Below are 23,883 nucleotides of genomic sequence, written 5' to 3' on the forward strand. Positions count from 1 at the left end.
ACACTTCAGGTGGAACTTTGTTTGGTTTATTACACACACACACACACACACACACACACACACACACACACACACACACACACACACACACACACACACACACACACACACATATAGTCACTTAGTCACATGCATATACACACACACACACACACACACACACACACACACACGCATGATCATATACATACACACACACACACACATAGACATACACACTGGCTTGTTCACCTGCATGCTGGCTCTCTAGTTTTTGGGTTTAGGTAGCGGTAGAGATAGCTCAGCTCAGACTGCGACGATCAGATCTCAAGATTTAGGTCGATTGCTGATATTGTTTTGGTTGGCTCCGTGCCGGTTTCGTGCTCTGTTTGTGGTTTTTTGTTGCAGATTTCCAGTGCGTGACGTGTGTCTCCGTGTGTTCCTGCTTCCTGGATTGGCAGTGGATGTCGTCACCCGCCCAACCACCCCCCCCTCCCGCCCCCCCCCCCCCCCCCCCCCCCGCCCCCCCAAAAAAAAAACAACACTGGGTTTGTATGTGTATATTTATGTATGTGTACGCATATGTGTGCGTATATATATGTATATATATTAAATATAGTAATAATGCACATATATATATACTTTTGGTTTCTTTTTCTTTTACCTAATCAAAAATACAATTGGAGAAGCGAAAACACAGTTTACCATATATATATATATATATATATATATATATATATATATATATATATATATATATATATATATATATATATATACTCATCGTCCTCGTTTAAAGTCTCGAGGTGGACCGTAGCGGAGTCCAGACCGCTCTCTCTCCCGTTGCTAGACGGTCGCTGCCCATAGATGTCGTCCATCTGGGTCAGCCACTTCCAGTTTTTCCTGGAAGCCCCACTACGGCCATTGTGGTCTTTCACCGCACGATAGTCGCTTTTTAGCTTTTTCAGTTTGTCGCGGCACTGCTGAAGAGTTCTGGTGTAGCCGCGTTCAGACATCAACTGAGAAAGCTGGAGATACACTTTCTCGTTCCTCGTGGCCCCGTCCAGCTCTCTCTGGATCCTATCCTCCGCCACCAGGTTCAAAAAGGTCTCCACTTCAGAATTTGACCACGGGACAGATTTCTGAGCAGCCATTGTTGTTGTGTTTTCGAAGAGAAAGGAAGAAGAACCCGCGGGTCGCTCTTTTATGATGTCACATCCTGACTCAGACATCTGGCATCTGATTGGCCAAGCCCCCGACCAATCAGAGGCGTGGAGGGTGGTGACGGCCCCGCCCCCCGACCAATCGGTGGCGAGGAGGGTGGTGACCTCAGAAATAGTCCCGGCTCAGCCCTGATAGAACCTCGCTGGAATGGTTACAGAAAAATGTATCGGCTTGGAACGGCTCTACCCGTCTCAGCCCTAGTGTGAAAGCGCAAAATGGGGCCGTGGCGGGTAGAACCGAGGAGAAGCGATACTAATGCAAAAGCGGCTTTAGGTTATTTCAAGCAAGGACAGCATCAAGCCATGCTGGGATAAAAACACCTCATAGTAACTCTAAGGAACACCTCAAAGCGCAGAAGAAACAAGTACGACGAGGATGCGATTCGAACCCATGCGTGCAGAGCACAATGGATTAGCAGTCCATCGCCTTAACCACTCGGCCACCTCGTCTGTTGTGGTGCATAAGGGAGACAAGAATTCATGTAAAATGTTTCCTTTTCCCAGTTTCAGGCTTTGGTAGAAGAATACACAAGTCATGGAGCTGTCATGTGTCAATGTGCATCCACCTTAGATAGCTCAGTTGGTAGAGCGGAGGACTGTAGAATCAGTCAAACAGGTATCCTTAGGTCGCTGGTTCAACTCCAGCTTGAAGGACTGCCATTATTTTTCATCTTCCCAGAGCGGGACTCTATTTCATCGCTGTACTCGGCTATAGCTTTGGCCACTGCCATCTACTTTGTTTGGGACATCTGAGTTGTTACACCACGTGTGTTTCCACATGTTCCGATCAAAAAGGGCTAGTGGCGCCTCTGGCCACTTGTAAATCTAGGTTATTCTTGGTTATTCCTGGTTGTGACAGCCAATCGTGTTCCTGCATCTATCCAAGAATTAACCAAGAATTGACAGCTCCGACCAATCAGGGCTCGGTAAATTTCTGGATGTCCTGGCAACATCCAGAAATTGACCAATCAGGAGCGAGTACAGGCTCCGCCCGCTGCGGAGCTGCTGGGGATGTTTTTTTCCCGTTTACTCTGTTTAGAAAAACAAGCCTGAAGATTGTTCCGACTACAGCAAATCCTCCCCCCACACATTTTCCGGATGTTTCAGAAGTAAGTGCAAATACATTTTTATAGGAAGATCTGTGCCGTAGCTCTGTAACGTACATGCTACTAACGGTGATGTAAGGGCTGATTTACGGTTTTGGGACGGATGCTCAGTCCTGTGAATGTAAAGTTATGTACGGATAAACAGTACAATGCAGTGCAAAAAGGGAATAAAGGATCATCAACTTTTTAAGAACAAACCTTGGCGAATTATAATGATTGAAAATCGGATATAGGAGTAAATCAGAGGAGCATGATTTGGCTTTGTAGATCAATCAAACAAAACATAAAGGAGTTTTCCTCCAAATTGGCAATAAATCTTTACAATCCATTGTTATAAACCATATATATTTTCAATCCCTGTTCTTAATATTAACAACAATAGTGTTGCTACAATAGCATTAATAAGTAAATACAGTGTATATAATTAGTAGAATGTGAATAAACTACAACTCTCCATCCCCTGGGGGAATCATGGTGGTACTTGCAGGCATTCATTCACTGTTTAGCATGAGATAATCCACACTACAGTCTTAAATATGTATTTGCTAATAAACAGACACAGTTACACATCTATGTGTCTGTGTGACTAATGTTCCAATTGTTCAAGTATTGCATTTTATTCATTTTATTCATACACTTTTTATTTTATTTTTGAATCTAGTGGAGCCGCGTTTTAGGAGACGGGCAGATGGAAGCCTGAACTTAACTAACACCATAGAAGCATCAGAGCACCAACAGGTAGATAAACTAAGCAAGAACAAGGTCTTGACTGTTTAAAAAATATATTAACAATTCAAAATATCTCATTACAAAATAATAACACTGAAAAAAGTTGTGTTTTAATAGTATGTATGGGATTGTATTTTTCAGATCTTTCATCGACAGTCCAGCTCAGTGGCCTGACTGTAACAGGGTGGTGGAGGCGTCTTCCTGACACTCTCTACCCAAATGCTGTGCACTGTGATGGGAAAAAGGTGTCCCGGTTCACAGTGGTGGCTCGTTTATCCGGTTTGGGAACCACAGGATTTCATCTCTGCTTTTTACGGATGATGTTGTCCTGTTGGCTTCATCCAACTGAGACCTTCAGCATGTGCTGGGGCGGTTTGAGGCCGAGTGCGACGCGGCAGGGATGAGAATCAGCACCTCCAAGACCGAGGCCATGGTTCTCCACCGGGAAAGGGTGGCGTGTCTTCTCCGGGTGGGTGGAGAAGTCCTGCCTCAGGTGGAGGAGTTCAAGTATCTCGGGATCTTGTTCACGAGTGAGGGAACGATGGAGCGTGAGATTGACAGACGGATCGGTGCAGCGTCCGCAGTTATGTGGTCGATGTACCGGACCGTCGTGGTGAAGAAGGAGCTGAGTCGAAAGAAGAAGATCTCGATTTACCGGTCAATCTACGCACCTACCCTCACCTATGGTCATGAACTTTGGGTAGTGACCGAAAGGACAAGATCTCGGATACAAGCGGCCGAGATGAGTTTCCTCCGCAGGGCGGCTGGACGCTCCCTTAGAGATAGGGTGAGGAGTTCGGTCACCCGGGAGGAGCTCGGAGTCGAGCCGCTGCTCCTCCACATCACAAGGAATCAGCTGAGGTGGCTTGGGCATCTGTACCGGATCCTCCTGGACGCCTCCCTAGGGAGGTGTTCCAGGCATGTCCCTCCTCCCTAGGGAGGAGTTCCAAGCATGTCCCTCCTCCCTAGGGAGGTGTTCCAGGCATGTCCCTCCTCCCTAGGGAGGTGTTCCAGGCATGTCCCTCCTCCCTAGGGAGGTGTTCCGGGCATGTCCCTCCTCCCTAGGGAGGTGTTCCAGGCATGTCCCTCCTCCCTCGGGAGGTGTTCCGGGCATGTCCCTCCTCCCTAGGGAGGTGTTCCAGGCATGTCCCTCCGGGAGGAGACCCCGGGGAAGACCCAGGACACGCTGGAGAGACTATGTCTCTCGGCTGGCCTGGGAACGCCTCGGACTCCCCTCGGAGGAGCTGGAGGAAGAGCTTTTTTTCTCTTATTAGGTTAAATCACATTGGCTGATTTTTAAAGAATGTATTTGCAATTTATAGTTGAAAATAAGCATTTGATCAATAACAAAAGTTTATCTTGATACTTTGTTAAACACCCATTGTTAATGACAGAGGTCAAATGTTTTCTGTAAGGCTTCAAAAGGTTTTCTACGCTGTTGCTGGTATTTTGGTCAATTCCTCCATGCAGATCTTCTCTAGAGCAGTGATGATTTGGGGCTGTCGCTGGGAAACACAGACTTTCAGAGGCTCTGCTGGGCATTTGAACCCAGGATCTCCTGTTTACTAGACAGATGCTTTGACCAACTAAGCCACAGGGCCTCTGTAACCTCTCACTTAGCTCGTCTCCATGGTGATTTCTCTTACCAAAAACAACCCGGGCCTCACATAATAATGTTGCATAACCCCGCCCAGGAGCCAGCCAGGAAAGTAGTGGAACAGGTTTGTGTACTAAATATATCACAGTGAGGGGAAATAAAGCTGCTCCAGCGGTAGAATGAACTTGTTGTGTCAACAGGGTTTTTATAACAAGTTGAAGACGTGTGTTGAGGGCCCTGTGGCTTAGTTGGTCAAAGCGCCTGTCTCGTAAACAGGAGATCCTGGGTTCAAATCCCAGCAGAGCCTTTAAACTCACAACAGTAAGGATGTAACTCATGCTAAGTTTAAAACCAATCAAACCAACCAAATCTTGCTAAGTTTAAAACCAAAGAATTTGTAGATGATTCTTCCACATGTTTGAATCAAGTCTTCACCTTCACCTCTCACATGGTGGTTGAGTTATGAGAGCAACATTAACTTTGAGCTGCCAGTGTTTAAAATAGCTACATGGGTTGGTCTAAATCTGCTCCCTCTTTGACATATATGTCACACTAGACTTACTAAAAAATAACCAACAACTTGATGTTTGTTTCAGATGTGACTGTACAGAGTTGTCTCTCTAACGAGGGAACTTCTCAGTTACCTCGTCTCCATGGTGATTTCTCTTACCAGAAACTACTGGGGCCACACATGCTAACGGTGATAAATAGAAAGTTTCTCCACAATATTGAACACTGTTTTTTTCCAAAAGATTGTACCTAAAAACAGAATAACTAAGGACTGAAGGATCCTGTTATTTCATGGAGGGCGTAAAGAACTTTTCAAAGGCTACCGCTGAAGTCTGAGTGGCCTATTGCACAAAGATCTCTGTACCAAGCTGTTCAGAGAGGTTATATTAGGCAAGTCCTTCCCGATAACAACGTTTATGATAATCCAGTGTTCATATCCTTATAAACTTTGTTATTGATGGAGGTAATCTGAAAGAAACCCTCACTGTTACTTTTGAATCAGGCCGAACATTTCTGATTGAATGGAGAACCCTCTGAATCCTAATGAAACGTTGTAGGACACATGTCCCACTTTCTTGTGACTTCTGAAACTAGCTTAGTGTACAATGCACTTTTCCTCTAGTCTTCATTTTATTTGAACACCAGTGCGGTGATGAGATCTGTGAGAACAGTTTTGAATCTTTAGTGATCAGGAACATGTCTCTCCAGAACCTCATTTGGATGTTTTAGCATCTTCTGCTGCAAGGCCAGGTTGACTTCCAGCACCTGGCGTCTCATGTACAAAGAGTGCATGGACGTAATTGTGAATCCTTGCATGGAATAAAATCATCTGATGATCCAGTCTTCATCCTGGACCAGCAGATCAGAGTGTTCCCTAAAGACTCACTCCGTACTGCATCCTGCCATCAGCAGGTTCCTCTACCAGAGCCAAGGCTGACGCTGGGATTTGCGGTATACATCATTTTGTACCAACCTTTAGTTTTTGGTTCAGACCATGTGGTTAATTGTGAAATTGTTGCATTTCGACTCGTGTGTAACTTATCTGGTGATGTGGGGACTGACGTGTCCTTCACGTGTGATGGTGAACTTGTTGTTGAAGTCACTTTTCCTCATATGTTGGACTTCACTGCATCCCCAGTGAGTGTCGCCATCGGACAAAACCTCAGAAATGTGAGTGCACCAGAATTAATGTGTAGGGCCACAACTTTTCACATTCAAGTCACTTTTTGAACACATAAACATGAGCGTAGAAAGCACATGAGGCCCCTGATGGATGAGTTTTTAATCACAGTTTTGTCTGAGGTTAAGAGATCCAAGACTTAACAAGCCTTTTTTTCCCATTCAAATATTAATCGTTGTTGGCAGGATTTGAACCTGCGCGGGGAATCCCCAATGGATTTCGAGTCCATCGCCTTAACCACTCGGCCACAACAACCACTCCTATATGTGTGAATCTGCAGAATCAGACAATTTAGAGACTTTTTAAAACTGGATGATTTTACTTTATCACGTTGACACATATTTATATCCTCATTTTTGTAATCCTGTTGTTTTGTTGTTCTTAAATCATTTTGAATTGTACATGAAATGTGGTATACAGATAAACTTGCCTTGTGTCTCCTGATAAAGAAATGAAATTCCTTTAGTTTAAAGATCATCTTTTGTTCCTCCTTTCATCAAGGCAGGTGATCATGCAGATTTGAACAATTCCAGGTACATATCAAAGTTTTCTGTTGCAGCTAAAGTTTGTCTGGTTGGTGAACTCGTGAGGATGGATAAAACAAAACTGAAAGTTCATTATGACCCTGATGTGAGTTGAACACATAACCTTCTGATCTGGAGTCAGACGCGCTACCATTGCGCCACAGAGCCTTTTCTGACTTTCTCTGAGGTTGTTTAATGAACATAAATCTAATCATAGAGGCCAAACTATAGAAACATGATTTGGAAGTACATCAAAGTAAGTGTATTTATATATTTATATATATATACACCGTATTTTCGCGACCATCCGGCACGCCGTGTGGAAAGGCGCACCCTCAGTTTTTTGTGTCATTTTTGGATTTAAAACACATACGGCGCACCGAACGAAAAGGCGCCGTCTACACACACATGGAGCGCCGCCTTACAACAACACACACACACACGTGCGTACACAACACACACAAATAGAGCGAAAAATAAATAAATTAAAAATAAAGCGGGAGCAAAACGTTTGATTGTACTTTATTTAAGTTATTACATTAATCAAACCCATCGAAATCTTCATCCTCCGTTTCTTCATTCATCCGAGCCTGATCGCGCTAAGATCGGGAGAACTGATCAGCTGCAACGGGCAAGTCGACGCAGCCCTACGCCGTAGGCTCTGTGTCGGTGTAACGCGGAACCATAAATCAGCCTTTACAATAATACAATGGGCGCATTGTATCATTGGGCGCGCGGCACGTTTAAAAAAAAAAAGACGTTTATATGTGCCTAATTGTCGCAAAAATACGGTATATGAAAAGTGTGGGCAATAAAGTATTTAGTCAGACCACCAGTTGTGCAAGTTCTCCCACTTAACAAGATAGGAGAGGCCTGTAATTTTCATCACAGATATATTTCAACTATAATAGACAAAATGAAAAAAGAAAAATCAGAAAATCACATTGGAGGTGAAATAAAGCTGCTCTGACTGCTTCCGACTTGGTGGAAAAATGTATCCAATGTCTGGTCTTCCACATGGTTGGTTAAAGGCTTCACCTTCTCCTCTGTTTGGTATGCTAACACTTAGGGCCCGATTTACTAAGATCCTAAATAAAGAGTACTAAATTGCGTGTGCACTGAAAAAGTTTGCACGTGCTGTTGTTGCGTGGTTTGCGGGTGATCAACTAAGATTGCGTGCGCAATTGATAACAGGTGCAAACATCAGTATTTAAATGAGGTGTTGTGTGTCTTACGGTTTGCGAGCGCAAACTTTGCCCCATGGAGAGTGGATGGAAAGCACAGTCACAAGTCACAAGTCACAAGCGCAAAATGAAATTTGACGAGTTGGAGTTAGAGATATTAGTGGAAGAGGCAAATTGTTGTGCCGTATTCAGCACCCCTGCCGTGAAAAGCCCCCCCCTCGTATATTCAATGATAAGTAGACTAAGAAAAAAAACAACACTGACACTTCAATATATTTATATATACACACTCACACAAACACATACTTAGGAATTTATATTATATATATTTACAAATATTATGGAAGACAACACAGTAAGCAGGCTTGTAACGCCCGCCAATGTAATAATGCCCGCAAACGTAATAAACCACAAACGTAATAAAAATATGCCGTTTTTAATGTAATAATCCTGCAAATGTAATACATTTCCCACAAATGTAATAGTCGCTGCCTACTACAAACGTAACACGCGATTTCCCACAAATGTAATAACTATTACGTTTGCTTAGTTTGTTTTGGTTTAATCAATTTGTGCAAATGGAGGAGGAGGAGAGACCTCATCTCATCATGTGCTTCGGGTTTGCGCGATTCGGGTTTAGGAGCGCACCTTCCATGAGAGAGACGCAACAACTGTTTGTCTGTTTTGGAGGTGGCAAAGACAAAGAATAGATATTTCCTCACAAAGACTGCACAGAGCGCACAGAGCAGAGAGCGCTTTGCCACCTCGGTGGCAAAGCTGTATCCTGGGGTGCCAATGACGTGATCTGTAGTTTGCATTATTCGTTTTGGAATACTCAATTTAGATATATACTCAGGGCTTGAAATTAACTTTTTGACCTACTAGCCAAGTGGCTAGTAGGTCAAAAAAGTTACTCGCCAAACAGATTTTTTACTCGCCAAAACCAAAAAGTTGCTTCACTAGAGTATTTCGTCATCACTACTTATATAGCAGTCATAGTAGTACCATATAACAGTCATCCCGTTCTTCTCAATCAAATGTGCTGTGTAAAAGGACCTTTCAACTATTCTGGAAGAACAGTATAAATCCCTATGCAGCAGTAAGAAGACGCATGAAGTACATTAGATTCAAATATACAAACTATTTATTAAATACATTTCATTAGACAATAGAGAGTGTGTGTGTGTGTGTGTGTGTGTGTGTGTGTGTGTGTGTGTGTGTGTGTGTGTGTGTGTGTGTGTGTGTGTGTGTGTGTGTGTGTAAAGGCCTGAGGTGTGTCTCTTTAAAGGCCGAGTCACTGTTCAGTCGTCCTCAGGCTCAGTGTCAGGCAGTTCTACCTCTCCCACCATGACATCAGGCCTTCTGCTGCTGCAGCCTAGTCCAGACTCCTCTTCAGAGTCCTCAGACAGTTCATTTCTAAAGCACTGGTCCTTTCTCTTCCCTCCTTCCATGAACTCTGGCCTTCTTCTGCGGGTGCTGTCTGTGTGCCATAGTTCAATGGCTGCTGAGGGCTCGTAGACCTCAATCTCTGGTGAGTTCAGCTGGATCATCATTAGATCTGACAGTGAGGAAGGTTCTAGGGTACATCTCCAATCTGTTTTGACCTGTATTCAAAACATAAAGAAAATGGACATGGAAGTGAGTGGATACTACAGGCACACTTTCTTTTTTGGGCCCTCACAAAAATGATAGTGAGTATGCAAACCTGCTTCATTGTGCTGAAGCCTCTCTCACAGTCTGCAGAAGAAGCAGGAATGGTCAGGATCAGGTCAATCAGGCTGAGAACATCTGGACACGGCCCGTTGTGTCTTCGGTTGATCTCAGTCCAGGACAGCTTTTCCACCCTATCTTCTTCTGCGTAGATTCTTGCCTTCAAGATGGTCCACTGGTCAGGGATGTTGGCTACACAGACACCAGCGGAGTCCATGACCGGACCAAAATGTTGGCAGAGGCGGTCAATTTCTTGGTCCCCAAAGTCTGGAAATGCCAAAAAAAAGATGTTATTAGTCAGACAGACTCTCAATATTCATGTTCATCTCAGAACCAACCCTAGACTGAACTTTGTATCCTTTTCTTCCTCCTTCCTCCTTATGTGTAACATGGATATGTGCTGCCTGGTGTTGTTCAACACTAAACAAACCTGCTGCTGGATTCTCTGCCCAGTTACTGAAACTGACCAACTTGGTGGCAGTCACCACACCTGCTGCACTCCTGTCCTCAAAGCGTTTAGTTAGGCTTTCCCTGAGTTGTCTGAGGAGGGAAACCTCAGACGCCTTGGCTGCCCTGTCATTTCGGCTCTCTAGCTGAACTCCCTCAAACAACGGGCCACTTGTGGCCTGCATCATCCGTCCTGGTCTTATGTAAAAAAATAAATGTGTTAAGATTTATTCTCATTCATTCATTCACACTTTATTAAACTCAGGTATTCACATTTAGTCCAGTAACTCCATGTCTACGTTTCTCAAAGATGTATCAAATAATATGAGTTAAATAATTGGTTGAGTAGTTGATTTTCCAAGAAGGAAAAATAGATTAAGATTACAAACTAGCGAATGACAGTGACACACCTGGTCTGGTACTTATCAAGCAAAGCTTGGGTGGCCACCACAGAGGCATGCGCATCTGGTAGAGTGATGGTAGAGGACTGCAGAGAGGCAGACAGGCTACTCAGGTGGGTGAGGACATCATGGAGGAAGCCCAAGAACTTCAGGAGGGAACTGTCCCTGGCAGAGGCATAGAACTTCTTGGCCTTTGCCTGCACTACTCCCCGAACCCCTTCCCTAACAGAATCTGGAGACTGAATCTGACAGACACAGACACACACACACACACACACACACACACACACACACACACACACACACACACACACACACACACACACACACACACACACACACACACACACACACACACACACACACACACACACACACACACACACACACACACACACACACACACACACAAACACACACACACACATGCTGTAATCTATAAACGTTAATTATATACTGTTAATTTAAGGTATACATATGACATTACAAATTACATTAATTAAATGGCAATTACCTGTTCAAGATGCAACACAATAGCACCGTATCCCCGCAGAAAGTGGTCAGTGGCTCTGTAAAGATGACCCACCCATCTGGTTCCCCCAATTCTTGAGGGCATAAGGGGTTTCTGGCCACGCATCTGAAAGCTCTTGATCAGATTAGCCCTGTTGAGGGGACTGGTGTGATAAAATGTGTACAGTCCACTGAGTAGGTCTTCCGCCTTGCTGTACATGGGACAGACCTTGATGGCATCACAGTAGGCTAGCTCCTGTCTGTGAGCCATGCAGTGCACACCCAATAAATATCCCTTCTCTCCTCTCAGTCTTGTCACAACACCTGTCTTCTCTCCAGTCATGACTGCGGCGCCGTCTGTAGCACAGGCTATCAGCTTGCCCTCCCATTCCTTACAAACAGCGTTCATCTGGGTCTTCACAGCCTGGGTGATGTGGGCAGCATCAGATTTGTCCACTGCTTCCACACCAACAAACTTGACATCCACCTTGAGTGAATGAATGGATAATTTGATTTATTCCACACAGACATATTTAAGAGACATATACACTATATATGGTATTAAATCTTTTGTTTTTTGCTTTTCTTACCTTCCCCTCCTTGCAGACCCGAACATAAATTAGCTCCTCTTCCTTTACTGAACGATCAGTTGAACCATCAATCATGACAGAGCAGAATTTTGCTTCTTGCATGCTTTTGGTCAGCTGGTCTCGCTCTGCTTTAGCTATATACTTTACAAAAAGACTACAGGCCTTGTTGTTCCTGTAGGTCTTCCCCACATCAAGTCCCTTTTTCTCATCCAAACTGTCAAAACAAGCAAGAAAAACATTCAAACAAATCGACTTTAGAATAGCATTATAGTTAGCAGAATACAAATTAGTGCTAATTATTGAATTAAAAGTAGGTAAATGTGTGCTGTTGAGATGTAGTAAGATAACGTAAACAAAGTCATTTACCTGCACATCCACACATAATCTGTGAAGGGTCGAGCTTGCTTCGCGATGGCGTGCGCATTGTTAAAAAGTAAGTGCATTTTCTTTCTGTTGACATCCGAAAGCTTAGTCAGTCCTTGTAGTGTGGGCGTATTTTCCAGCGGCACCGATTTCGCCTTAAAAACTGCCACGCAATCTCGGTGGCAGGCGGAATTTTCATGTGAAACTATGCTTTCAACTTTCATTGATTTGCAGCCAACGACGAATGCACTTGCTCGACTCTTCTGATCCCGGGCGTGCAAGCGGCAAACGTTACAAAACATGACTCCATCACTGTAACCGAGCCACTGTCTTTTCCCACCAGCCTCATTGTAGTACCAATTAGGGTTAAACTTCCTCACGGGTTTAATAACGTTAGATTTCAGCGAGGGAGCCCGAGGCGCCATTTCGCCTTCAGCGCTGTTCTTCCCCCCCCCTCCTCCTCCTCCTCCTCCTCCCTCCGCCCTCCTCACCTCACACACATTTGTCTTTTTGAGTGGTGGCTGGCACCCTGATATATATCTCCACATTGTTTCTTTGTTCAGTTGAGTTTTCTTTAGCTTTAGTTTAGCTTCTTTCTTCTTAGTTTTGTAGTTGTTATGTTCCCTCGTTTACTTTTCTTCTTCTGACCCGTTAGCGGCGCTTGGCAACCAACGAAAATGAGCATTACCGCCACCCTCTGGATTTGAGTGGTATAATTTTTCTAGGTCGCCAAGTGGCGAGACAGCCAAAAATATGTCTCGCCAAAGCAAAATCTAGGTCGCAAATGGCGAGTGGCGACTGCTAATTTCAAGCCCTGTATATACTGCATGGGATTTGGACTCAGAATAAAGGCTGTACACAAGTATTTACAGCTGATAATGAATCACTGTGAATACATCAATGTCAGTTACGTGTATTGAATGGATGGATGACAACTAAAAGCTCCGGTCAGCTCGAGACAACAGCTGACCGTGGCATGCCGTGGCAATGTAGCCATTATTCTGAGTCCAAATCCCATGCAGTATATATCTAAATTGAGTATTCCAAAACGAATAATGCAAACTAGTAGATCACGTCATTGGCGCACAATAAGAAACACTTTTTTCTCCATGAAAACACGTGATTTATTTATTATCACAAATAAAAAAAATGAAGATGCCTCCTGTGGCAACCTTTTGCTGAATAATACTCGATTTAACATTCAAATAAAATATTTCTCCTTTTGCATGTGGAGATTAGCACCTTCCTTTCGAACGTATTAAATACAGACGCAATCACAATCCCCGCAAAAACTTTCAGGCTTGGTAAATCTCATTGCGCGTGGTAAATGGACTAATTTGCATTTTCCCCTCCCAGTATTTAGCGCGTTCTGCCGAGTACGCCCCATATTGATTATTCATCAGGGCAAAAGTACTAAATGAACAGCGTGTGTTATTTTGCGCACGCTATTCTTTGCACGCTGTTAGTAGATCAGCTGGCACCTTGGTTTGCGGGTGCTGTCAAGTTTGCACAGGTTTTTACACACGCAAACCTTTAGTAAATCAGGCCCTTAGTATATTTAACAATGGCAAGCACATTAACTAAAATGGCAGGATTAACTGTTTTTTTTTTATAAGAAAGTGGAGCAACTCGTGGACCACATGGCCTAATGGACAAGGCGTCTGACTTCGGATCAGAAGATTGAGGGTTCAAGTCCCTCTGTGGTTATAGAGCCTTCAGATAGTTAGGTCTGTGTCCTGACTCACATTCACTCTTTACTAAAGGGTGAATATGGTGGAGGGGGTGGCTAAGTGTCCTCTAAAGACTCTTTAGAGGACACTTTGGTTTAGCTACCCTCTCCGGTTATTGCAAAAATGAGACATTAGAAGTTCTCCAATAGAATGACAACACAGAGAACATTCACTAAGAGCAGGAGTACTTTTGACAAAGTACTCTGCTTTAATTAATCCCTGCAGTCAGGGATAGGCCTACATGTCAGGACCTGCTGTTGCTGCGTTCCATTTACCTCGGAACTCGGAACTGGGAATAACGTCACAGCCGAGTTATCAGCGTTCCAGTTACAAAGTAGGTAAACAAGTTTGTAGTTCGCATATACCACATGAAAAATGTAAATTACACTATAGCAGCATATATATGCCGAACAATACTTGTATACGACTGATTTAGTGTGACCAAAACTAGAATGAAGTGCTACGAATTTTTACAGAGCTCTCTTCTACTGTTTACAACCGGGGCAGCCATCTTGGAATGTGAACTCGGGGGTGTTGAAGACTCTCCCACTTTCCCAGTGGGAAATCCCACTTCGAGGGGCGTTCCAGTTGAAAAATCCGACTGGGAACTGGGAAATCCCCACTTCCGAGGACAAATGGAACGGAATGGAATGGAATGTTAGTCTCCTAGAGGGGCGGGGCAGTCACGTGACACAGATACAGGAACAACCGGAGTGGGGGAGAGTTTATAAAACGTCTCTGCTTTAATCCCACATTTTCAGCAGCAACGCCCGAGTGTTTGCAGACGGACCGGGACCAGAAGAACCAGAACCAGAACCAGGACCAGAACCAGAACCAGGAGATGGACCAGGACCAGAACCAGAACCAGAACCAGGAGATGGACCAGAACCAGAACCAGGAGATGGACCAGAACCAGAACCAGAACCAGGACTCCTCATCCAGCAGGACTAAAGCTGCTGGTCTGCAGGTCAGTATTCGGGTCCGGAACCAGAACCAGAACCAGAACCAGAACCAGAACCAGAACCAGAACCAGAACCCGAACCAGAACCCGAACCCGAACCCGAACCCGCTCGTTCTCGGTCCGTCTGTTTCCTGCTGACGAACCGAACCTAAAGGCTGATTTATGGTTCCGCGTTACACCGACACAGAGCCTACGGCGTAGGTTCTGCGTCGGTGTAACGCGGAACCATAAATCAGCCTTACATCGTAGAGACGTCGCATGGAGAGCGTTTGCTCATTAACATCATGTCTGGGATCAAATAAGATCCAGTTATATATTTTAAATGGGAGAGCAATTCAATCTTAACTGTAAAAAGTAAACTAAATAAGTTCCTACTTGATGTTTAGAGGTTTGTTGCTGCTGCTGATGTTACTGATGCATTTTCACATCCTCACATTAAACACACACAAATGTCAACCTAGACATTAAAACATAGAATAGAATAGAAAGCCTTGATTGTCGTTATAATAATATAATGAAATTAAGCAGCAGCTCCATAAAAGTGCACACATGTAAAAGACTATTTAAAAACAAAATAAGAAACAGACAATATAAAGATATTTATATACACGATGAAAATGAATGGATGAAAGAATATTGCACATGAATGGATGGAAGAATATTGCACATTATGAGGAGCTTATGAGTTCAGAAAGTTCACAGCTTTGGGAAAGAATCTGTCCCTGAGTCTGTTTGTTCTGGCCTGAATGGACCTGAAACTCACCTTTTTAAATGAGCTTTTAACTGAGTCCCCTTTTACTTGTTTAGCACTACTTATTTATTGTTCCTTTACATCATTTTATTGTTCTCAATTTCCTCTTAGAGGAGACCTATTATGGCATTTAATGTATATTTTAAACAGGCCTTGAATGTCTTAAAAACAATCTAAAGCTTGTTTTTTCTACATAAATCAGAAATTCAGCCTGTGGGCCCTGTATCTAGTTTTACCGCTTCTAACTCCTTTTTCTGTGCTTCATTCTAAGGGGGGGCGAGGCTATGATAATGAGGCTCCGTGCGGATTGGCTCCCTGAATGACGTGTAGCAGGGGAGGGAACAAAGCCTCGCTCTGCCCAGGGACGTAGCCAGAAATTTTGAATAGGGCGGGCCTGAAGAAAAGTGGGCGGGCCAACTTTTGCCAGAGGAAAAATCAATATAATATCCACTAATGCCTAGCAGAAACAACCTTAAGGTTAATGATGGGCGTTAGCAGCTTTTGTAATGTGGGGGGGACACTTTTTTTTGGGGGGGGTCTGGTGGTCCTCCCCCAGAAAATTTTGAAAATAGTAGATTCAATTTCCCGCATTCTGGTGCATTTTACACCCAGAATAATCTTCCTCGCTCTTTATTTTTCCTTAGAGCTGGCATGGTCTGCAATTACTGACTACTATTATGTTTTGGTTTAATTCATAGAGGACTGACACTGACAACTTTCTTGGCACTTTTTAGGCACTTTATTAAATGAGGATTAATAATGTCAGGCAACAAAAAAATCTCTTGGAAAAAAAAGTAATGAGGTAATACAAAATATTCAGTGACCTGCAGAACATACAACTATAACTCAATACAACTATAACTCAATACTCAATACAACCTGTTAAATGTTCCATATCTTCACCCATCTCCTCTTTTATCTGTACATGCTTACAGCAGGATTTCTACAAATAGAACATAACCATCATACATGCCTGGATAGTTGGGGGTCCTGCTCCAGGTCTGGATAGTTGGGGGTCCTGCTCCAGGTCTGGATAGTTGGGGGTCCTGCTCCAGGTCTGGATAGTTGGGGGTCCTGCTCCAGGTCTGGATAGTTGGGGGTCCTGCTCCAGGTCTGGATAGTTGGGGGTCCTGCTCCAGGTCTGGATAGTTGGGGGTCCTGCTCCGGGGCTTTATAGCCGTGGTGGGGGCCCCTCTCTGTCTGGGTGGGGGGGGTCTCTGCAGTGGCGTCCCCTGTAATCGTGGGCTTGGACGGCTCTGTGTGGACGGCTCCATAGGACGGTGTTGGTCTATCAGCTCAGCCAGACTCCATTTCTATCACCAGGGTGGGGGTGCCGGGTGTGTCTGCATCTGTATAGTAAGCTGTGTGTATGTGTGCGTTTGTTGTATGAATGAGGGTACGGGGGGTGGGGGGTCAAGGGGGAATATAAAAGTAACAATGTTACATTGAGAATACATCACAACCATAACAAAAACTAAAATACCCCCCACTGAGGGTTGGGCAGGTTTAGATGGTATTAAAATTGTTATCTCACAAAACATATCGAAGAGAAAAAATAAAAGGAAATCTTGGAATCATGAGGTAGTACAGTGGCCCCACCAACCCCCCACCCAAATCTTTAAAGATAAGTAAAAGGCACATAAAAAGAGGAAACAAAGTTGGCAGGTGTATTAATATCTAAACCTTGAGCTTCTGAAACGTCAAGGGTCCACCGTGTTCACTCTCTCACGGTATAATCTATGCTGCATGAGAATCGTTTAGATAAGTTTAAAAGGGTTGCCAGGTCTTATAAAAATGTACCCTCTGAGCCTCTAATTGAAAATCTTATTTTCTCTAGAGTAAGAAAGTGCATAATGTCTCTGAGCCACTGAGTGTGTGTGGGCGAGGCCGTCCCCTTCCATCTAAGCAGAATGGCCGGCCTGGCCAGAAGCAGGAGAAAGATCATATGATGCTCAGTAGATCGTCATCGCTACAAGGACCGAACAAAGCAGTCATAGGGTGTGGAAAACTTCATTCCAAAAAACTTGTAATCGCGGAGGAAACAGCCAGTACATGTGAAAAAGAGTTGCGTCGTCAAATTTGCATTTATCACAGGTAGGACTGCAGCTATCGAATATTTTAGTAATCGAGTATTCTACTGAAAATTCCATCGATTAATCGAGTAATCGGATAAAACATATTTTTGTTTAGTTAAAGAGCAATTATAAATATACATAAGATGTTAGATTTTAATTGACATTACTAAGACTAAATTAAATAATCCAGTAGGTTCATGGCTGTGCATTTAAAAACCCTGAATTTACACCAGTCGACCAAATTCACTGCCTTCACTCAAAAAACTAAGGATCTTACCAAGAAATGTTCTTATTTCTAACCTAAAAATGCCATTAAACCTGATGACACACATCACTTAAAAGGTTAGGTGTTTTTCCCACGTGTTTCAATTGAACTTTCATTTGTGTCAAGCACATTTTAAGTTCTAGTTAAGTTTTAAGTTAGAGTTTTGGCAGTGTTCAAAATAAAATTCTGAGACCTGCTGTATTGGAGCACATTTTCTTAAGTCTAGTTAAAACTGTAGCGGGAACAGATGTTTAGAGGAACCTATGTATGTAACGGGCGAAGGCTGATTTATGGTTCCGCGTTACAACAACGCAGAGCCTACGTAGCCTACGGCGTAGGCTCTGCGTCGATTTAACGTGGAACAATAATTTTGGCGGGGAACATATAGGATAACGGACAAATATAGAGTGGATTAAGAATAAAAGTGAAGCACATGTGTCTCCCGCCTGGGCCATTGCAGACTGCCTGAGCATGGCGTGTTACTAAAACCAAACATACCCGCCGCCTCTTTCTTCTACCTTTTACGTGCGCGGCGGCAGCGCGTTGTGTCGCATTAAATGTAGTCCGGGCGTAATACCTGCTTTGAGCTGGTGAAATTAAACGATTCCTCGAGGCATAGAAAATTCCTCGATCATTTTTTTTAATCGAATTACTTGAATTATTCGAGGAAACGTTTCAGCCCTAATCACAGGTGGGGGTGATGTCCGGGTACATGCTGGCTAGGGGTGTAACGATACACTAATCTCACGATACGGTACGATACACGATATTGAGGTCACGATAGCGATACGATATTATAGCAGTATTTTTTTAACAACCTTGAATGAGGAACATATGACTGGAAAAAATTGTCTTTTATTTGAAAGACACACAATACAAAACAATGCTGTGTGTTTGTCCTATTGTTCCAGTTTGTAATGTTTTATAACTGTTTAAGTTTTAAAGAGAAAGCCAGGCCAACCATTTTCCACAAACTGAACTAAAAGTAAATGTCAGGTTTGCATTATGCATCTTCAGTTTCATACAAGTACAAATATTTAGCCACAAACTGAATAGTTTCTCTCATTTATGATTTGACTTTTTTCTTTTCCAGAAATGTAACAACTAAAATTAAATAAATTAAATAAATAAAAGTAAAGAAATACATACAATTTTACATCATAAAAAATATTAATTCATGCTCACCTTATAAGTGTAAGAGGATATTTATTTTTGTTAAGAAGGTTATTTTGGTAATTCGGGGTTCATTATTTTATAAATATATTCTTTATATTGTGATGTAAATTAGGGACTATAATTACACTAGTCAGTTTATCTGTATTGCTTAGTATGTGTTGTGGCGATCTGCCGGGACGTGCGTCTGCGAGCAGGTGCGCGTGCATGTGTATGCGCGTGTCCCAGCGAGGCGCCGCAGCTGCGCGCCACAGGTGAGCGCCACAGGTGAGCGCCACAGGTGAGCGCCATAGGTGAGCGCCACAGGTGAGCGCCACAGGTGAGCGCAATTGGGCTGATAACAGCTTGCGCCAGAGACACTGAGATGACACGAGTTGTTCATGGCGCTGACAGCAACAGAAAGGCAAATATTATACAGAAATCAATAGGGATCACTAGAAAATCACATGGGAAAGAGGAAAAAGAGCAAAGAGGCTACCGGTGAGCTCACGTTTCCCTTTTAAATGATCTCCGTTTCTACCTGCGTGAGGAGTTATATTGCGTTCTGCTTAATTATTTGTTTGATCATTTACTCATACATTTATTCCTTTGTTTGCTTTGGCTTAAGTAAAACGAACTCTGTTATTATTTCATCTAAAAGGATTAAATGATTATGAAATCATTGAATGCTAAAATCATTTGAAATATTTGATTTCATTAAAATTAAGTTTGATTTACATGTCATAAAATGTGTAAAATCTTGGTTAAACCACAAGGTAAAATGTTAACTTAAAAGTTGGCTTACAGTTTAAAATTAAGAAATGGATCATTAATATAGGCCATTTACATTTACGTTAAGTTTAATTTGATCATTTGCTTTAGATGTTTAAACTGAAATAATGATTAATGCATGTTTAATATAGGCTATTTATTTTGCCTAGTTAGATGGGGTTTGTGTTTGAAAGTCTGATTGATTTAAATTGTATTTGATACTGCTTTAATTTGATTATTTTCTTTGTCCCTTTTTAAAGGTTTTTCACCTAGCTAACTGAATAACTAACTGACAAACTGGTCAATAAAAGACTTAAGCGAGTGAAATCCTGAGTCTGGTCCAAATCCTTCCTTTTTCAAGTGTGGGAAACCCATGCCGTTCGAGATACACTTGACAGTATCTTTTAGATTGGGTGGAGTGATACGCCACAGTACGGCACTAGGTGCTGTGTTGATGTTCTAAAATCCTACACTGTTGAGCGGACATTAAAGTACACTGGAACTCAGCAGAAGTTGTCCCCGTGTTTATCCTACTCACGACCCCAAAAAGGTTTAAAGGGGACATATTATGGCATTTAATGTATATTTTAAACAGGCCTTGAATGTCTTAAAAACAATCTAAAGCTTGTTTTTTCTACATAAATCAGAAATCCAGCCTGTGGGCCCTGTCACTAGTTTTACCGCTTCTAACCCCTTTTTCTGTGCCTCATTCTAAGGGAAGGGGGGGGTATGATAATGAGGCTCTGTGCGGATTGGCTCCCTGAATGACGTGTAGCAGGGGAGGAGAATAAACCTCGCTCCGCCAGAGCAGCCCGAGCCTGTAAATTATCACAACACTGAATTTTCACAAATGGCAACTTTATTGTTAAAAAAATAAAATATGAGTTGTATATAAATAACATTTATGCACTATTTCAGCCGGATCTGCCCGGCGGATGCTGAACGCTGGCCCCGGAGCCACGGCGGGCACCCAGCATGGCTCCGGGGCGCATCGCCCGTTACCGGTGATCAAACCGACAGATTTCGCTGAAAATCTCGGAGGGTGAAGCTGGTCCAGCCTGGGACGTACCCCAGAAATCCCTGCTCCCAAAGCGGCTGGGAACCTGGACAATTTAGTCGGACGGACCGCGCTTTGGGAACCAGGAAGTAGGCTGGAGCAGTGCGCATCACCGCAGGTTTAACCAGGGAATCTGACCGGTTCCGACCGGCCGGGACCGCAGGAACCCGCCTGGACTGGTAGCAGGGACTCCGACCAGCGGAATTTCAGCCGGATCTGCCCGGCGGATGCTGCGCGCTGGCGCCGCAACCCCACGGGCGCACAGATCGGCTCCAGGGCGCATCCTGTGCGCATCGCCCGTTACCGGTGATCAAACCGACAGATTTGGCTGAAAATCTCGGAGGGTGAAGCTGGTTCGACCTGGGACGGACCCCCGAGGACCCAGCCCCCAAACCACCCGGGAACCTGGATGATTTAACCTGGATCTGCGGCACCGCGGCGCCGCGTCCGACTGGCTCAAGGAAGGACCGCTCCAGCCGGCGTAGAGAGCTGGTTGTGGGCGTGATTTCAGCAGCGGAGGCTGAACCTATGGAAATGAGCGCCTATGGTGACGTCACCATAGGCGCAGATTCAGAATGGCTCAAAAAAAGGTCACGTGACACTGGAAGACTCAGTCAGGGGGGGGAGCAGACCCTGCAGAATTCCATGGTATTTTGTCTCCCCTGTGCTGGCAGGGTGAGGGGAGACCACTTTATATATGTTAAAACAAGAAAAAACGTGTTTTTCATAATAGGTCCCCTTTAATTTAATAAGGTAAGGCTTAACTCTACACCAGCCTTACATAAGTAAAAGTTCAGAGCTCAAAACGGGATCGCAAAACGGTACTAGTTTCTTCTGAGCTAGTAAGATTTTGGTCCGCAGGTCGAGGCGCGGTCGTCACGCGTGGTCGGATGCACATTACTAGTCAACACAATAGATTAATATTAATAACCCAATATCGCGATACACTTTGTCACCTCCACGACACGTATCGCGACGTTTTTGTATCGCGAAATTTCGTGGCACGATATATTGTTACACCCCTACTGCTGGCTATTTTGGACTTTGAGATATGGGCTCTATGAACAACTTTAAATTAGAGATGCACGATCAGGATTTTGAGGGCCGATCTTGAAAACCAGTATCTGCCGATCCCGATTTTGCCGATCACCGATCACAGCGAGAAATCCATAAATTGACATGACACTGACATTGTATTATTAGGTATAAAAATTAGGAGATGAGAAAATATCATGAATTGACTGTTTTATTTAAGGCTTTGTGCAATATTTCACCCTCTAGAGTTTCTTAGAAACGATTTCAGGGATTAAAGTTCTCCGTCTCTAGACGGATTTCCGGCAATTGGAAAATGAGGGGAAAAAAGAACAAAGAACATTTGCACGTGTGTTTTTTTGTGGTACAGTTTAAACTATCCAATGAAATCATGTTGGGCATTAAACTAACACTGTTGTAAACCAATAAAGCTAGCCAGAGCCTTGGTATCAGCCAATCAGAAACGGAGGAGGGCGGGTTCGTCCCTGCTCTTCAGGGAAGACGGACTTGTCAGAGACTGGGGGACCAGTAGTCACGTCATTTAATTCACACACGTGCTTGGTGTGAAACTATCAAACAATGAACACGGCGTCGAAGAGCAGCCGTTGCGTTAACATATTATCTATATTTACCATAGCTTGTTTGGTTTCTTCTGTTATTGGACACACGGTTTGTCATGACACTCCTGGAAAATGCCAGGTGCTTCATGTCCAGCTGTGTGTCTGGTGACAGAATAAATTAAACAAGCTGAAATTATTTGTTTACTGCATGAGCTGTTGCAATTTCATTCTTTTTTGCACTTTAAATGGATATTGAAAGACCCATTTGAGTTATTTATTTTTTAGTTATTTCATAGTAATTATTGTGAAATTATTATTTCACTAGTTATTTTACAGTCATATAATTCAGGCAACAGCTCAAAAACATTTTTAATAACACTAACCCACATTAATATCGAATCGAATCAAATGATTAAAAAACAGAAAACAGAAGGGCTAATACAGCATTTAACTTTTTTTACTTGAAACCTGTGGGAAGCGACCGCACAGCAGAAAAGGGGCCGTTCTTAAAGGGAAAGTTCGGTTTTTTACAACCTGGACCTTATTTCTGGCATTTGTTATGGTCGTATACTCACCCAGGCAAGTTTGGTGTCATTTGGAGTCCTTCGGAAGATATTAGGGGGTTTTTTGCGAGCCGCTTCTCCATATAACGGTAGTGAACGGGGCACAGCGGGACACAGACGATGCAGCGTCTAAATAACACATGATTGCTGCGAAACTCTTCATTTATTTTATGAATCACTAGATCTGCTTCCAGGACCTGTTGTCTACATCCGGGGCTGTGTGTGTAACAAATAAATCAGTTTGTAAACAAGACCTCTGAACTCATGACGTCATCTCTGTGCGCGCACTCTGTCCTCCGTTCAGTGAGCTCTTCAGCCGTATACTCTGGCTCAAAACGGTAAGGACGTCCATCATATTCAAAGTCGTCGTCCACAACCTCAGAATTTGACAAATATTCAGACATGTTTCAAATAACTAACAGTAGCGAACTCCAGCTGTACACAGAGTTGTGTCTGGGATGCGCGATGCGCCAGGCCAGAAAAGAAAAAAATAATATGCAGAAAATAAGCGACGTATCTATCCATTCATTCAGAAATAAAAAATCATTTCCATTTGGGAGCTGTCATATGAGAGTTTTATTCAGGGACTGTTTTGTGTACACGAGCTTTGAGACCACCAGAATGCACCAAGGTTTTTATTAAGGGGAAAGAAAAATCCAAACCTACATGGCCCTGTGTGAAAAAGTGATTCCCCCCCAAACCTAATAACTGGTTGTTCCACCCTTAGCAGCAACAACTGCAATCAAGCGTTTGCGATAACTGGCAATGAGTCTTTTACAGAGCTGTGGAGGAATTTTGGCCCACTCATCTTTGCAGAATTGTTGTAATTCAGCCACATTGGAGGCTTTTCCAGCATGAACCGCCTTTTTAAGGTCTTCATTTAGTCTTCATTGAAGCCATTCAGAGGTGGATT

General features: G+C 43.4%; 7 non-coding genes across 7 annotated transcripts; 3 read left to right on the forward strand and 4 right to left on the reverse strand.

Annotated features, from left to right (window-relative positions):
• Positions 1 to 1,570: 1,570 nt before the first annotated feature.
• On the reverse strand, positions 1,571 to 1,652 carry trnas-gcu (transfer RNA serine (anticodon GCU)). The gene has a single exon. It is a non-coding gene; the product is annotated as a tRNA-Ser (tRNA).
• Positions 1,653 to 1,767: 115 nt separating this feature from the next.
• trnay-gua (transfer RNA tyrosine (anticodon GUA)) lies at positions 1,768 to 1,856 on the forward strand. The gene is given in 2 exon segments: positions 1,768 to 1,804; positions 1,821 to 1,856. It is a non-coding gene; the product is annotated as a tRNA-Tyr (tRNA).
• Positions 1,857 to 4,563: 2,707 nt separating this feature from the next.
• trnat-agu (transfer RNA threonine (anticodon AGU)) lies at positions 4,564 to 4,638 on the reverse strand. Its single transcript has one exon. It is a non-coding gene; the product is annotated as a tRNA-Thr (tRNA).
• Positions 4,639 to 4,867: 229 nt separating this feature from the next.
• Positions 4,868 to 4,941, forward strand: trnat-cgu (transfer RNA threonine (anticodon CGU)). Its single transcript has one exon. It is a non-coding gene; the product is annotated as a tRNA-Thr (tRNA).
• A 1,556-nt stretch (positions 4,942 to 6,497) lies between these two features.
• trnas-cga (transfer RNA serine (anticodon CGA)) lies at positions 6,498 to 6,579 on the reverse strand. The gene has a single exon. It is a non-coding gene; the product is annotated as a tRNA-Ser (tRNA).
• A 365-nt stretch (positions 6,580 to 6,944) lies between these two features.
• Positions 6,945 to 7,016, reverse strand: trnaw-cca (transfer RNA tryptophan (anticodon CCA)). Its single transcript has one exon. It is a non-coding gene; the product is annotated as a tRNA-Trp (tRNA).
• A 6,671-nt stretch (positions 7,017 to 13,687) lies between these two features.
• On the forward strand, positions 13,688 to 13,760 carry trnar-ucg (transfer RNA arginine (anticodon UCG)). The gene has a single exon. It is a non-coding gene; the product is annotated as a tRNA-Arg (tRNA).
• The last annotated feature ends 10,123 nt before the right edge of the window (positions 13,761 to 23,883 follow it).

This window comes from Cololabis saira, chromosome 10, assembly GCF_033807715.1.
Source record: "Cololabis saira isolate AMF1-May2022 chromosome 10, fColSai1.1, whole genome shotgun sequence".
In the NCBI taxonomy this organism is placed as follows: Eukaryota; Metazoa; Chordata; class Actinopteri; order Beloniformes; family Belonidae; genus Cololabis; species Cololabis saira.